A 16499-nucleotide genomic window follows, 5' to 3' on the forward strand; every position below is an offset into this window, starting at 1 on the left:
GCGCCGCGCACTGTTACGAGAGTCCGGCAGGATATCTCCATTTCCAAAGTCGGAGAATGGTCTTGCGTCGCGTCGTTCGGCAAGATCGGCGGAAGCTATACCCGGTCCGAGTATAGCTTCCGCCGATTCTGCCGAGTACTTGCCCGGAGGAGCAAAGGATGAGGTCTTCCCTCGCGAAAAAAAAAAGAGATGGAAAAAGGGAAAAAGCAGATGGGAGCAGTAGTTGCCGGAAGGGCCAGGCACCATAACTATCACAGTTAGGGTGTCGTACTCGCTGCGAGCTCGTAGGCAAGATCGCGAGATACGCGCGAGTGCAATTAGAAGCGAGATACGGAAAGTAGCGTCGGGGCGTATACCGCCCCGCGCGGTGTGTTTACGTCGGACGTCGGGGCGAGTTTCAGGGCTGGGGAAAATGTAGTCGCCATTAGCGCTAATACTTCGGCCAAGACGTAGGGCGTGCCGAGCATGCATTCGCAGGGCACCGGTCGTGGTTCTTCCAGCGGCAACAGCCAGGAGGCGCAGGCGGAAACCGAGGGAGACGGGGGGGGGAGGGGGGAGAAAATAGATATTCGCCCGCTTCCGCGTTGTGCCCTCGGTTGCAAGTATGCGCCGAGAGAGTAGTGCGTATATTACGAAACCGAGAGACTCTCTGTCTCCCTCCCCCCCCCATCCTCTTTCGACGAGAGGTAATTCCGTTTCGCATGACCGCTGGATGTAGTCCGAGAATGGTGGAGTTCGCTTAGGGTACGTAAGAGCGGGCTTGGGCGAAATAACATGCTAAGCTGCGTCAGACAAATTTGGCAACGAACAACGCGAGAGGATATACGTCATAAATGGGGTACGATATAAAGTATCACTTAACGAGCACCAAATTATATTGCTGTCGAAAACGAATTTTAAAATTGTTAATGAAGAAAAGAAGGTTTTATTTTGTCCATTTCATATCCTCTAAATACTTATATAAAATTTTTTAGATGTGTTTTGCAGCTTTGAAATTAAAATTATTATAAATTATAATTTTAAATTATCTTTAAATTAATTAATAAAATAATCCGTAAATAAAAGTGTCGCTAATCCGAGACACTATATATTCGTAATACATAAAATGAGGTAAAATGTACTTCAAAGTATTGAATTATCAAATCGACCTTCGCTGAGATTTCATCTCAAATTATAGCAAGCTCATTTGTTTTGACAACCGGAAAATAAGATTTTGCAGTGATGCCTTATGAAGCAGCACAGCAAAGCTCGCTTAAACGTCAAAGGTTCTAGTAAGCATATTCTGAAATTATGTAATCTGAGGTGATTGAGAATAAACTCCAAGAACATGACAGCTTCCGCGAACTGTATTCTGGTTTAAGTCTTTTGACCGAATAAGAATGTTATACGATACTTTTCTTCATCAAGCTTAGTATATTAATGTATACTAAGTTTTCGATATTTATTTATATTTTCTGCATACAAAACTATTTAATAATTATTTAATAATAAGATGTCTTGAATTTTTTAAGTTAAATAGAAAAGTTCTACAATGGTAGAGACATTCTGTAAATTATACAATAAATTAATTGAACAATGAAACAACATTTTATATTTTAATTATTAAAATAATTATTCATTTATTGCGGCTATCTTTGCTACTGTTTCATTCATCAATTAATTTATTATTTTACTTACTATTAATTTACAGAATGCCTCTGTCGTTGTGATAAATTACTTAATGTACTACGTTACAATATATTATATTTATATACTCGACATACATTTGAAACTTCACGGTGTGAATTAGTGAACTCGCTCGTTTGTATATAGCGTTACCAGCAGTCCGCTTTGTGGAGGCGGGCGGACGTGTTTCCTCCCTTTGTGAGGTCAGAATCCTACGAGTGTCCGTACAAGCGTGGGAAAGGGACCCTCGGATTTCTATTCAGTCCAAAACATCGGCGAGGATGTGGCAACGGCGGCCTATCTCGCGCAAAGCGTCTCGGCCAGCATTCCTAGGAGGTTGGTCTCCACGGCGCTTAGTTATCGAGATATACAGCGCCAAACAGGAGCCCGAGTAACGTGCAGCACACAAGGCGGAGAGAGAGACGTTGGTCCGAGAAACACATTCCAGCCGAGTGAGAGGTGACTCGAGCTCGGCGGCTTCGGATTCCATCGGTGTGCCTGCGGCGCATAGCCCCGTTAGAGAACATTTCGTCGTCCTTGTCGTTGTCGTAGTCCTTGGTCGTTGTCGTCGTCGTCATCGCCTACGGCCTCTCGACCACGACTACAGCCACAGAGGTGAGAACGGAGCGCGAGTCCGAAGGAGAAGGCCTTGAGGGTCATCCGGAAGAGACAGAACCCGAGCCCGAAAGCAAAAAGTGCTTCGCTGCTGACAGCTAAAGTAGAAAGGGAGAGCCGTCGCAGCCATCAAAGCTATTGCGCTTGGTCGTGCAATCGGGCGGTTAGTATTGGCGTTATCAGACATGCGTCTCAAAGGTGGTGGGGGATGAAGGAACGGGAGGAGCATCGCGAAGGGAGTTGGCAGCAGAACGATTTCTCAGGCTCTTAGATGTCGTTAATTGCTCTGTTCTGTGTCCAAGATTAGCAAAAATGCCCCTCTCTCTCCCTTTTCTTTCCCCCTTCAGTGTAAAAGGAAGCCGAGGAAAAGTTTTACGAGCATTACTGATGTAACACGTCTCCAGTCGATTTAAAAAAAAAAAAAAAAAGTTTACAGTTGACGAAACGCCGAGGAAACGCGAGTGAGCACTGCGCGCACATATCAACGAAGTTATCCTCCCTGCAACGTGAGCTCGTCTGCGAAGTTACGGCCGCTCGTTGACCGATTTTTCCGTAACGATCGGCCGCTCGCAGCCCCAGCGAGCGAAAATGAATGCATGTCCGACTGTAAACAAGCTTCGCAATCTTTTCCTATTTTTTACGCGATGGTGCTTATTGTTTTCTATAAAATGTGCGCCAATCAGCACAGATTAGTAGCGTAATACTTGATTCTGCATACAAAAGAAAGCTCTACGATCTGTAGAATCTATAGTCTTGATCATATAAGTAGAAAGCACGCTCAATTTATTGCATTTTCTCGAAAAAGGCAATAATAAAAGTCAAGGATTAACAAAATATTAAAATTGTTATAAAAGTAAATATTATTTTTTCAATAAAATTGTTTTTTAATTTATTTTTCGTTAAATAAATACAGGACGCTTACGTCATTTTACGGGGATGCTGCTTTATACTTATAAGGCTGTGTATTTGGCATGATAATCATTTATTTTTAAAATTATGAAAATTTAAAGGAATATTTGTCGCCATCGATAATTTGTTCATTATTCGTTTTATTTTATAGAATTTGCTTATCTTATTCAATATTATTCGAGATTGGTTATTCTCGCGAAATTTTCTCGATGAATAACCTTGCAAGTTCTATAAATAGATGTTTGCAAAATTGTAAAGTCTCCATTATTCCCGCGCACGCCTCTTTGTCGAACGATAGTGCTCGAGTGCACATGTATAAAGGTATATACGGGGGTGCGCGACTCTCTCACAAGAAATCTTAAGTCTTTTAAAACTAAAATGCGCCCCCGTTTCAAAACCTCCGTAGCTTCAACGTTTGACGATCGTTAAAACTTTATAGAATCGTTCGAAACTTTATGAACTTGCCGCTTATATATATCTTAGGGAGAGAGAGAGAGAGAGAGAGAGAGAGAGAGAGAGAGAGAGAGAGAGAGAGAGAGAGAGAGAGCGCCTATTATATTAATATCCCCCGTTATCACAAGAATGTATTTAAGCCGCTGCTTGTCGATCTTACAAAGGCAACTAGCTCTTCGGTGATGAACCTATAGTATCGGGATTATTTCGCCAACCACTAATTACAACATAATTATCGATGCTCTTTATACAAAGAGAGATGCGCGCGCGCACCACGCGCAATTTTCATACTTCAGGCATCGCGTGTGGCTATATAATTAGGAGCAAACGTGCAGTTTGAAGACAATTGGACGCCGGGGATGATTACAAGAAACTTGTTATAGCTTCCGTTGCGAGAGAGCGTGCCGAACTAATGGCGGGTATCGTTCCTCGGCGATTACGCTTATACCGCTGTTTGAGTGAATCTTACTGGTAAACGAGAAGCATCCGGAGACTTATAAAGAAACTTTCCTGTGTTTGAGCGGACTAAAAAAATCAATCGCGAGAATGCTGAGCGAATTAAAGAGCCGGAGAAGAAAAAGCAGTTAAGTTCGAAAACGTAAACTCTCTCTCTGCGCTGCAAGCAAAAAAGCTGGTTAAAGTATAACCAATTGAAACTTTTGCACAATGGGGGAAGATAATTATTCTAACAATTGTAAGATGAGGTAGCGATATCAGCGATTTTACGAAACCTAACGTAAACGGTGAAAATCGATATTTATTTGAGGATATTTGACTTCTTTTGCGGGGAAATAAAATTATAACGAAAGCGGTATATATTTGATTACTTATTATTCTTATCTTGATTTCTGTAGGTACTTTTTGTATTGGATGCATTTATTATAAACAGAAATAAAAATAGAAATGCAATTTGAAATAGGAGCAGAAGGAATTAAATAAATAAGTAAAAAGAGTTTTATTCGATTAAAGCGCGGATCTTTAGTGCTTATAATAATTTCTAACACGGAAAAAACGATTTTGTTAAATGCAAATCTGAAAATAATTTTATCTCATTTTTGTCTTGAAACTGATGACTCAAAAATGATGAGTATTACTAAAATGTTTTGATATTCTAATAACCAGTTTGAATTTCCAACAAAAGTATTTTCAGATCTGTATCCGGCAAAATTTTTAGACTTTTCAGTATATTGTTTTTTCCATATAAATTTTAAATATATTCTTCAGTTGTATAAAAAAAACTGCGCATCGATTATTATCAGACTTGAAACGCAATTCTAAACTGAAGCTGGAATAATATCACAAATTAAATTGATTGTCAATTTTGAATAATAATGTCTTAGTGGTTGAATTGAAGATACAGCTAGATAGTAGAGAGACCTAGATTCGAATTCTGACTTACTGGAGTAGTGGTACTTAAAATTAGACTAAAGTTACATTTAGACGAAAAGAATCGTGCCGCCAAATAAAGATCAGTATTTTTGTGATGTAAACCATTTAAAAAATTACGAGCAAGAACGAATTTGAAAAGCGCATTAATGAAGGCCCTATGTAGATCGCGAGTAAATGCAATCCCGCGAATCGTCATGAGTTCCGTGCACGGCACGGGCATTTACATAGAAAATCGACGTTAAGTCAATTTCCAGGAATACGCGATTAGGCGCAAAAACGATCAGCGCAGCCGCCGTCGCTCGGGAGCATTATCCCGATCTATATATGATCGAACACGTCCGCGGGGCATCGGCGCGTCATTTCCATAATTATCGCACTATAGCTATTAGGAACTTCCAACGGGGGAGATTCACACTCTGCCAAAGGCAGGCGTACCCCGTATCCATAACAGCAATAACGGTAACTCGTTTGGCATTTTTTATCGTTTGTTTAACTCCTTTCTCCTTCTCCTGCCCTTCCACAACTCGAAGATTTCCTTCGTTGGCTTCATCCTTTTTATTTTCATCTCCCTCTCTCGGCCTCCCTCTCACCCGGATCCGCGATCGATTTCGCCCGATTTCTCATGAAATACCAACGACGGATGCAGGTTCGATCGCAGCCTCTATACGAGCTACTTGTAGCCCCGGCGTAAGGCCGGATACGCCGGGGCATTCGCCCAAGATGCATATCCCACCACCTCTCGAACGCCCGACCCCACCGGGTATTTGCATAGCCGCATGTATTTCGGCCCCGAAAGAGCCTTTCCGCTCGACTGATCCTCGCCCGTCGTCCCTTCACATCTCCGACCTACCCGCGTCTTTTTCCCCGTCTGTATCCGCGATGATGAAATCTTCGGCGTTACGGCGCCGTAAAAGTGGAATGAAACTATCGAATTTTTTCGCGGACTTTCCGCGCGCCCGCCGGCGCGGCGGATGACAAAAGCCCAACCTTCACCGTCGCCGCTGCCGCCGTCGTCGTCGTCGTCGGAGTCGCAGTACGTATTTCTTCTCCCGCGGTGCAATCTCATATACGTCTCTCGTGAATTCCGCCTTCTGTCGGGGCGGGCGACTTACGTCGCGTGAGATTGTTTTAAATGCGAGCACGCGGGGGTGAGATGCCGCGACGGCGTGTGCGACATATAACGCCGGAGTTACGTTGTCGGCGCTTGTTCGAAATCAGTTCATGAATCTTCGTGTGCTCTCCCGGCCCGTATACGTGCCCGTACGCGTAAGTCATCTTTTGTATGCATCCTACTACCGTCTTTATCCCTATCTCTCTCCGACGTGCGGGCGGGTATGCGCGGAATGACGACGTATGTAGGAGACTCGATTCTTTTTCATTATGCGACGTGACTTTTATTCGAGTTGCTGAAATTCTTTGATTAACGAATGGATATATTCCACGTTGCGGAAACTTTATGGAGAAAAGGGTCGTGCGGATTTCGATCTATTTAAATAAAAAAGTTTATTGAAAATGTATTTTACATAAATGAAACCCCCGATGTGCGCCGGTCTGGTAGGAATTTTTAGCATGCTCGCATGACTCGCATGCTTAAAATTTATATCCTCTTCTCGATATCTTGTTCTTCTATTTTATTTAAATGTCAATCCATCTCTGTCCCTCCTTCTCCATTTCTTACAGCGTAAGTTCCTAAATCATATGGTATACGTTCCACATGCTCATTATTCAGAGAATCACTTCTGACATGGGTATCTGGAGGCATACATATATTATCTATTATATCAAAAAGATATCAATTCAAATGTTAAATGGCGCTGAATTAAAGTAGGAATGCATCTACAATTAGTTGAAATGTGGAAGGTTCAATAATGTGCTTTCTCCTTGCTCTTACTTCGCATCTAAATGTATTATAATTCTCATTTATATTCCTTTATCCCAATGATGTTACACCATTACAGTCGTCGTAACTGCAACGCAGCCATTGAACTGGCATTTGAATTTTAAACGTTATTCGTCGATCCTAGAAGATCGATTGTTAACCCCTTGACGATCTCTCGTCCGCATTAAGGTGAACAGTTTTCGGAAAGGGAGGAAGAGAGTGGGGGGGGGGAACATTTCTTCTGTAAGTTATTCATACATTCCCCGTTTTACATTTCAGCTCTCTTGATCCCAGGGATTTCTATATGATAAAATCCCAAGTACATTATTTAGTCGATATAGGTCTAGTGATAAACTCATGCTCGTTCCATTAACAGCGTCGCACAAAATATGTAACAACAACAAGACTCACGAGCTAACAGCCGACAAAAGCCATATCAACAATTTAATGTTTATTAAATTATGCATTTATACATACATTACATATTGCATTTAATTATACATTAAGCATATTGCGACTATAGTTTTAGTACAATTTCTTTCGAAGTGCGGTCACAATTGAAATAAAATGAGAAGTACCGTCGCTTCTACGAGGGCCACCTAATTCGGACGCTGATGCACGTACGATAATCCGAAATTCGGAATTTGGAACGCATTTGCAGTTAGTCAGCCATAATGTAATTAGGATGAAGCGTCATGTTCCGCCGCTGAGAGTGATGATTTTCGAACTGGATGTGTATTCCCGATGAATCCGTTCATATCCCACGTTAATTAACTCGCTCAACCGACCGGCTGTCTTGTAGCTTTGCAAAACACGTACTCTTAATTATCAAGTGGCTAATCTACTGAAACCTCTTCGTTGTTTACAAATTACTATCTCGATCGTTAGATTCACAACAATCATAATGATCGTTAGATTCTGCTTTGCTTTTGACATGAGCTATACAGACGTTACAGTATTGTCGCCAACCTTTATACCTTACATTTTTTAGTTCTGTACCTGAATTTATAACAATCCGATTGATATCGCTTGTGTGTAAAAAATTCCATATTAAATCTTTCTATTTTAGAATCGAAGAGCTTACTGCAACAGGCGGCTAACCTACATTTTGTAATAACGAAAACGAAATCTAAAATTAAGGTAATGAACTTTAAAGTTTATTTTCTCCGTCTACAAAATGTAGGTTAGCTCCCTGTTGTAGCAAGCCCTTCAACTGGAAGATAAAATCCTCAAAATATTATACATTATTCTTATATATATAATATTTTATATTTTAAGAATAGTGTATAATATTTTGATTCGAATTATTAACAGTGTATAATATATATGATAATATTTTATTTTATATAAAAATTGTGTGTAGCATTAACACACTCTCTATTTAATTTTTGTTTTTCCAAAATTTCTTTTTCACCATATTATCTGAAGCTTACGTGAATTTACAACATATGCAATGCAATTAATGTTATGTAGATAACGAGAAAAAGACAAAAAAGGAGAGAGAAAAAGAAAGAGCGAAAGACTGTTAATTTATACAAGAAACGCGGTGACGTCTCGAGGAGGAGAAAGAGGTCCGGCGAGTTGGAATGAAACGCGCTGATATTTCCGCGAGCACCTAACTATCGGCCATTCATTATAGCAGCCGCTTCAGTGGCTCAGAGCCGAACTGCCGCAATTCATACTGTGACATGATGCTTGATAACAAAGGCAGCCCGGAGATCTCCCTCCTTATTAATAGTCGACCGAGTCTGCCATAACTAAGGATGGAATGGTTAAAATCACCTACTCTCGTCGGTGAAGACGAAGATGGAGAATAATGTACGATGCACGTCCCGCGGCTTTAAAGGCTCGCACGATCCCAGAGGGAGGAGAGCGGCAATAATTAGAAGTGCATCACACAACGCGATATCTGTGTGCGTTAATTCTTCCTATAGTCGTTAGCTAACGTGAATCGTCGATCGATGACGACGGCGATTAATTATGTCGCCTGCAGGCAACCCTAGGATCAAATCCCTCGAGTTCGTTTCGTGGATGCGTCCCTGCGCGAAGGAGTTTACTCGCGTAAGCGACAGAAAAAGAAAGGCACTTCCGCTTTCGACGACGTTGTCGCGACGCGCCATGATCGATTGTGACGTATCACGTTCATCAACTGCGAAAAGAGGACAGCACACATTGACTCAGCCCACTTGGAAATCGCATTTTGACATTGACGCGCCGTGATCAACGCTTATCACCCGGCTGCGATCTCCGCGCGAGTGTCAGGCGCACGTATATACGTACCGCGTCGTGTAATTAGCCGAATTCTACGTTCCGCGTGTGTATGCGATCCTCCGAGGCGATAAGCAATCTTTGTAATTAGGCCATCAAACCTGTACGCCCACGACACGCCAAACTTGCCGCATAATCATGTGATACAGCCGAAGAGTGAAGGGAAAGAGAGAAAATCTTTCCTCCGTCTTCGTTCGTCACGTCTGCGAATATAAGCACGTGTATTAATTCGCATAAAGTTGTTCGCGACCTCTGAGAGTAATTCACCGAGGAGAAACGTGATACACGTGGATCCGTCGAATCAGTCCGCTCGTTTACGTCAACGTGGACCGTCGTCGGGAAGCGGTGCACTTTCTCAACGTCGCTCTTTACTACGTACATACGTATCCCGCCCGTCAGCGCAAGAGATTTATATCATCGTACTATTAGGACGCGCGTTTGTCTCGCGACCGAGACTGTTAGAAGATCGTAAAAGGCAAATTTCAATAGTAATTGAGAGAAAAAGACTCACCTATTAATATATCGCCGCTCACGAAGATCGCGCTCCTCGTCGCGCTCCACGTAGCACTAACTGAAAACTGGAGTATCTGTTCACTGATCACTTGTCAAACAACCGGTTCCCCTCACAACACTGTTAATCGGCGGCGTCTTCGCCACTCGTCATCTCGTGATCGCGAGAACGAGCCGCGTTCCTCCGCTCGGCGAACGTGATCCTATCGTTCCGAAATCTCGTCGGTTCAAGAGAGGGATATCTCTCGGGCGATTCGGCCCGCGCGGAGAATCCGCGCGATTGATCCGTGGGCTCTCTCGGGCACAGCGGGATGCTCAGCGGCGGCGATCGCCGGGAGAACGAGAGGCGAAAGGGAGAGAAAGAGAAAGAGAGAGGGAGAAAGAGAGTGAGAGAGAGAGAGAGACAGGACAGTATCGCGCGCGCGGCAAAGGCGCGTGCGGTCCGGACACGGAACGTGAGTGCCGCTTTGGTAGAAGCGACTGAACCGCGCCAGGCCGGCGGAGCGCGCAGGTCCTACGGAACGTCCCACGTTCGAGCTCGCGGCGGCGGAGCTCCAACGGACAGGTTACTCGTCGCTCTCGGCCGGCGGCGGAGGGAAAATACTGCCGCCGCCGCCGCCGCCGCCGCCGCCACCGTGCAACCCCCGGAACGTCGCCAAGAATTCGCCGCTTAATACGTCCGTCCCCACGAGCTAAAGGCCACGAGGCACTCGCGCGTACATATATACGAGGGGGCGGAAATGCGCATATGCGAGAGGGGCTCCGAAGATCGGGGTCGACCGGATAGATAGCCAGATGGATAGGTTGGCGATATCTTGCGTGTCCTGAAAATTAAATTCCCCGAAGAATTATTTCAACCGTCCCTCGGAATCGAAAGTCGTGGGGAGAATATCTATATAGAAAATGCTATAGTTCTACATTTGATCGTCGTGCGCGATAATGGGAAATGCATTTTAGGGATTATATTGCACGGCAATACGATTGAGATAGGTAATTGAGAGGCGAAATTACTTGATTAAAAATTAATAGCTTCCCCATTCGGAATTCGCAGAAATACGAAACGATGTGCGGGGGAGCGTATGGGATGCATAATTATATGTAATGGGATTTAATAAAATATAGGTTAATTGTGATATCTGGAGAAATTTTTTTCAATTAAGTGTGTGATTAAATTTGCAACGATAATTCCATTGAAAATGGTAAACGGATTAAGCTTTTGCCTCGGCCTCGTGACGACTTACGAGGCAAGTTCTGCATCGCCACAGGATTTTCGAGCTCTATAGAATTCCGATTTAATTAATTAGTGCACGTAGTAATCGGTGGCGCAGATGTTATGGTTGACGGTCAATATAATAACGAGTATCACGCGACGAGAGAAGAAATTTCCGCGGTCGGCGTATATTTCACGAAATCCCACCCTGATACCTCTATCTCTCTCTCCCGGGAGCCTCGGCGTCGAAGCGCTGAAAGCGGTTACTATAAAATATTGTCAGGTATAACGTTGCCATTTTTCTGGACGTCCAATTATATCCGGCACGCATTCGCGGACGAAAATTCTCGTGCTCTCCGTGATTATCGCGTTTCTACGAACGTTCCGGAAAAGCTCCTCGCAATTAGTCAGTCGGTCGATAGTCCGCGACTACCGCCCATTTGCAAAGGGTATGAAAACAAATTCGCGCTGGCATGTCCCGAAAAAAGAAAAAAAAAGTAAAAAGAATTAGCCTCTTCTTCAATTTATAACGTACGTGCTGCAAATTATACGATAGAGCTATTATTTATTCAGCGAAATATACATGTCTATAATATAGACATCGCGTTGTGCCGAATGCCGGGGTTTCACGGAACGCTGCACCTCGCCGGCACATATAAATCTCTTGCCGTAAATGAATTAGCCGTTTCGGATCGGTTTATTCGCTAGTGTATCCTCTCGTAAAACTCGGGGAGCTTATTACCGGCTAATACTACTTCGCTCCTTATTTATGGCCGGACAAGGGCGCGCGCCGCGCCGCGCCGCGCCATACCGCCCGCGCCCGCGCGCCGATGTAATACGTGTGGCATGCGAATATCGAGTTGCGCGATTCAACATGCATAATATTAGCACGATATTATAGTTCCGCCGTGGATTACGGCAGGTAGGGGCCCGAATACCTAATAAGGATTTTACGACTGTCTAGGAAATCCGTGATTAGGTTCTCAACTATATGCGAGGCCGGGGTCGCAGCGTAACCATCGCTTGCTTGCTTGCGCGCGCGTTCGAGCATTCGTACCTCATCGACATACCGCCGGCTCCGGTGTCCGGATATATTGATCCAAGACGGGGAGATATGAGGCTCTCCTGTATGTATTGTCAGTGAGGCTACGTTAGACGCGTACAAGCGAAAGTTGAAATTTCGCTGTATGCAGGTAAATCGACGTCTCGTGATATTCTTTCTATAGAATACGATACGCATCTTTTGAAATATCCCGCATATATTCGATCCGGGTCAAAGTACGCGTTTTATTATATACATTATACCTGTATATATTTCTCTGACTGTTAAATTAAAAGTTAATCGAATCGGAAGTAAATTCCGTTATATCGCGTCGCTGGTGGATTTCTTTTGTGGCAAGACCAGAGACTAGCATACAGAAATGATAAAGCCTTTACTCCCGCAATTTGTTCATGGCACACGCGTACCGTTCGCATTTAGATTCCGTGCCAGAGTTCACTTTGCGGGTCTCATTTCACGTCCTTTACTCCCGGCCAAAGTAAAATAAGAAGCGGAATTTATAGAATTTTCGACGACGAAATCGTTGTTCGTTTCATCCGTTTCGTCTCGCAATGCTTTTCGATATAAGATCCAATAAATAAAAATATCCTCTCTTCGTATTGATTATGTATGAGCTGTCAATATATCTTCGACTGAAGCTCAGAATATTTTCAGCTCAAGAATACTTTCGTATATGCCTTAATTGATAATTATTCCACTTTTACGCGTGCTAAGTTAGCGCGCAATTAAATTATATAAAAGATTTGAATCTAATATATGTATAATATGTACACATATAATCCTACACATATGAACGTAGATGATAATCACATATCATTTAATCATATTGTACACTAAAATATTAATCGTTTATGCCCGCGCTATACATTTAGTTTAATTTATCAAACTGACTTAATTAACAATAATAAGGAAACGGTACATGATATGTGAACAATATAAGCAAAACAAGCTTTATTTGGTCAAAGCGAATTTTAATGCCTAATATTTCTATATCTTAATTAAATTTGATTAATATCCTGAAGCAATATCATGTACACTAAAATATTAATTGTTTATGCCCGCGCTGTACATTTATTTTATCAAACTGACTTAATTAATAATAATAGGGAAATGGTATTTGATATGTGAACAATATAATTAAGCAAAAGAAGCTTTATTCGGCCAAAGCGAATCTTAATGCCTAATATTTCTATGTCTTAATTAAATTTAATTAATATTTTGAAGTAATATTTTTTACAATAAATTCTTCGTGTTTTAAAATGCTTATCAGCATAAGTATTTAATTTGTGATCTTATTATTCTATCTTTAGTTTATGATTACGTTGCAAATCCGAGAGTAATCGAATGCACGATTAAATCACTGAAGAGATGTATTTAGAATTTACATTAAATATTATTATGGCACCAATATCCAGCACCAATACCCAGCCTCGACCGTTTTAAAGACGCTTTCAATTTAATTGTATTAATTAAATTTATTATACAGCATTAGAAATTAATAATTATGGAAGAATATAAGAATATTTTCTCGTTTCCGAATGTCTTCGATACACTGTACAAGTGCGGCTTATATGAAAATCCCAATAATATCCATCGTACCGTCAGGTAATTGCGCAACGGAGCATTCCGCGCGGAAGTTGCCTAGAAATTGCGGAGAATACGGCACGATCTTACGACCCGTCGGTTACGTTTGCGCGGGAGCTCTGTTTCACCCGCGCAGCTTATTATTGGATTTTCGACAAGTTCGAATACTTATTTAATGAGATTATTCCGGTGGGCGCCGCAAGTCTCCGCCCGCGCTGGGGCTCGTCGGTTCCCCTCGTTTTCGCGGGTTTAAACAGGTTCTCTCCGTGACAGCCCCGCTCGCGTTTATCGATTCGCGTCCGCGCGCGTTTACGTTTTTGTTTTTTTTCTCCCGCGTATGATTTATTAATGCGCGTACCGCGAGGCGTTCCGCGTGATGCTTCGTCTCAATTAGCGTCACCCAGTGGCGGTTTTAAAAGTGATCGAGATAGGCGGTCGGTCAGAGCGCCGAAAAAATGGAAACGGCTCAGTGTGTTGACCCAGTTATAGCGCGAACAGAATATTTTGGATATTAATTTGTAAGATATCGTTAATATTAATTTATAAGAGTTACGTTATTCTAACTTAGGAATCAATTTTTTTTTAAGTAAATATAAGTTTCATCTAAATGCGGGAAAAGGAAAATATGTCGATAAAAATTCCAATACGCGCGGTAATGACAGAGAAATGCAAGTGCAGGTAATAAATTTAAGATCTCTACTGGAAGAGGACGATCACTTTCGCTGTATCGTGACACACCACGATGTTACGTAATGACCTTACGTATATGTATCGTCGATTCACAGCTTTTCCTTCGCGCGACGCAATTAAATTGTAATGAAGCTCCCGCCGTAGAACTTGATTAAACGTGTCATAACCGCTGCTGCGAGTTGCGATTGCTATCGATAATGTCATGTCATCTGCTTTGCTTCTCGGAGCAGCGAAAAAATTGATCTGCCAGCGATATTCCGCTCCGTAATACGATACGAATATGCGAATGGCCAGCCCGTACCGCGTTTATAGATTTCTCAATAATATAGTCTCTGACGAATTTGTAATCGCACCATTCCCTAGATTGAAGTTTCTATTTGAAATAACCGTTTTTTTTTCTGTTTTGCCAGGTGCTTCCAAAATGTGACATCATCTAAAGGATAAGAGCCGATGACAGGAACACACCCGTAGCGTAAGTTCATTAATCTTACTAAATAAATTAAGGGAACTTTAACATGTAGTAATACAGATTAATTTTTAATAACTTAATTATTAAACTAAAAAGTTTTAATCGTGCTTTGAACTTTGGAAACGAGATTGTGGAAACCGGCACTTTCGAATAGTTAGATTACTCCGTATTACAGAACTGCGACACGTTGCGAAGAAAAAAATGATCGATAATTCCACGAAAACATACGAACATTCCTCAAAAGCGGCAAATAACTGGCGCGAGATACTTGCCTCTTCGTGATAAATGACCCGAATATCTCAGCGTCACTTTCGTATACTTTCCCTACTCGTACACACCCCCCGTGGGCGCGCTTATTTATGACTGTTGCGCCGATAATTCGTCATGCTACGTCGTTGCACAGGCCGCGAGCGCAATTAAACGCAATTTCGCTCGTGCTGGGTGCCTGCAAGCGCAGCAGTTGCAAGCGCGTAATCATTGTCGTGCCCGAAACTGCAAGCCGCACTCTCTTTCTCTCTCTCTCCCTCCCTCCCCCTCCGGCGGAGGGCTCCCGGGCGTTCGACTGTGTGCGACGCAACGCGAGGTTCGCGAATCGCGGTGCCGCGATACCGGAACTTTCGGCACGATCCAACGATTTCGCCTAGCAAACGCCGCTACGCTCTGCAATTACACCCGGAGCGGCACGGGCGCGGATGACGCGTCCCGAGTGTAACAGCAACGGGCGATCGCCACTTTTCGAATTATTACGTGCCTCTCCCCCCCCTCTCTCTCTCTCTCTCTCTCTCTCTCTCTCTCTCTCTCTCGCCCCCCAGAATGACACGTGCGCTCATTACGCTCGGAACACGTGCGACCTACTACCACCGTATAGTAGTCGACGATGGCGAATATTTCGGTACGCCTGGCCCGATTCCTAGACTTCCTTAGATTCGCTGTCACCCGAGGCGAAACAAATCTCCCGCCTCGTCTTGTTATAAATATCGGGTCAATCAGTGTTCCAATCTTTGACGGATTCTTTAAATTCTCATCTTTGATGAATTCTTTAAATTTCTGAAAAGTCGTAGGACTATTTTTTTGGCATTCTCTATATATAGTTCTTTAACCTGTTAATGGATCAGTTCTAAGCAGAATCGTCATCAGACTCGTAACTTGTTCTCGTCAAACGAGTAAGAACTTATGACTGACATTGTAATTCCATACGTACTGTAAAACGTTCGATCATTCGTAAATATCTACGATTTCTCGTAAATCTTACGACTAACAAGAAGCTGTCTGTAAAGATATTGCATATACTTATAAGCAGTCATAAGTTCTGTACTCTTATACGAGAACAAGTTATGAGCCTTATGATTCTGCTTGAAATTGACCTATAATTTTAAAAACTTAGAATTTTTTAGTACTTTTTTTATAGTTCTTTAGCACTTTAGGATTTTCATATTTCCATATGGAAGTGTCACGGTTAGAAGCTAACGCTGCTCTAAGCAGATATTTAATTTGACTGTCATCTGGAATTTGCATACGCAAATAACGCCGTGTAACCGCTTAACCTCATAAATGTGGGTATTTTACCTGCGAGAGGCAGGCGCTCTCTAATTATTTATTTGACGGATAAAAATCATAATAATTGACGAATGGGGGGTACGAATAAAATACATCCCCCGCGTGGAGGTGATTTAAATGAAACGTGACGCGCGCGGAACGTCAGGACTTTCCAACGTGATAACTATTAATGTTCATTACCGCTTTTGATTTAATAACTTCGTTGCAATTTCATCGAATATTAAAAAGGCATTATGACATA

The 16499-nt window shown here is 42.5% G+C and overlaps 1 protein-coding gene across 1 annotated transcript in view; it reads right to left on the reverse strand.

Annotated features, from left to right (window-relative positions):
• Positions 1-10092, reverse strand: part of LOC105454253 (hemicentin-1) — a 205171-nt gene extending 195079 nt beyond the window's left edge. Inside the window, exon 1 of the mRNA XM_011696765.1 lies at positions 9690-10092. The gene's annotated coding sequence lies outside the window, so the exon portion shown is untranslated. The remainder of the gene's footprint in view (positions 1-9689) is intronic.
• Between the last annotated feature and the right edge of the window lie 6407 nt (positions 10093-16499).

The sequence above is a fragment of the Wasmannia auropunctata genome, unplaced genomic scaffold (genome assembly GCF_000956235.1).
Source record: "Wasmannia auropunctata unplaced genomic scaffold, wasmannia.A_1.0 LD335987.1, whole genome shotgun sequence".
Classification (NCBI taxonomy): domain Eukaryota; kingdom Metazoa; phylum Arthropoda; class Insecta; order Hymenoptera; family Formicidae; genus Wasmannia; species Wasmannia auropunctata.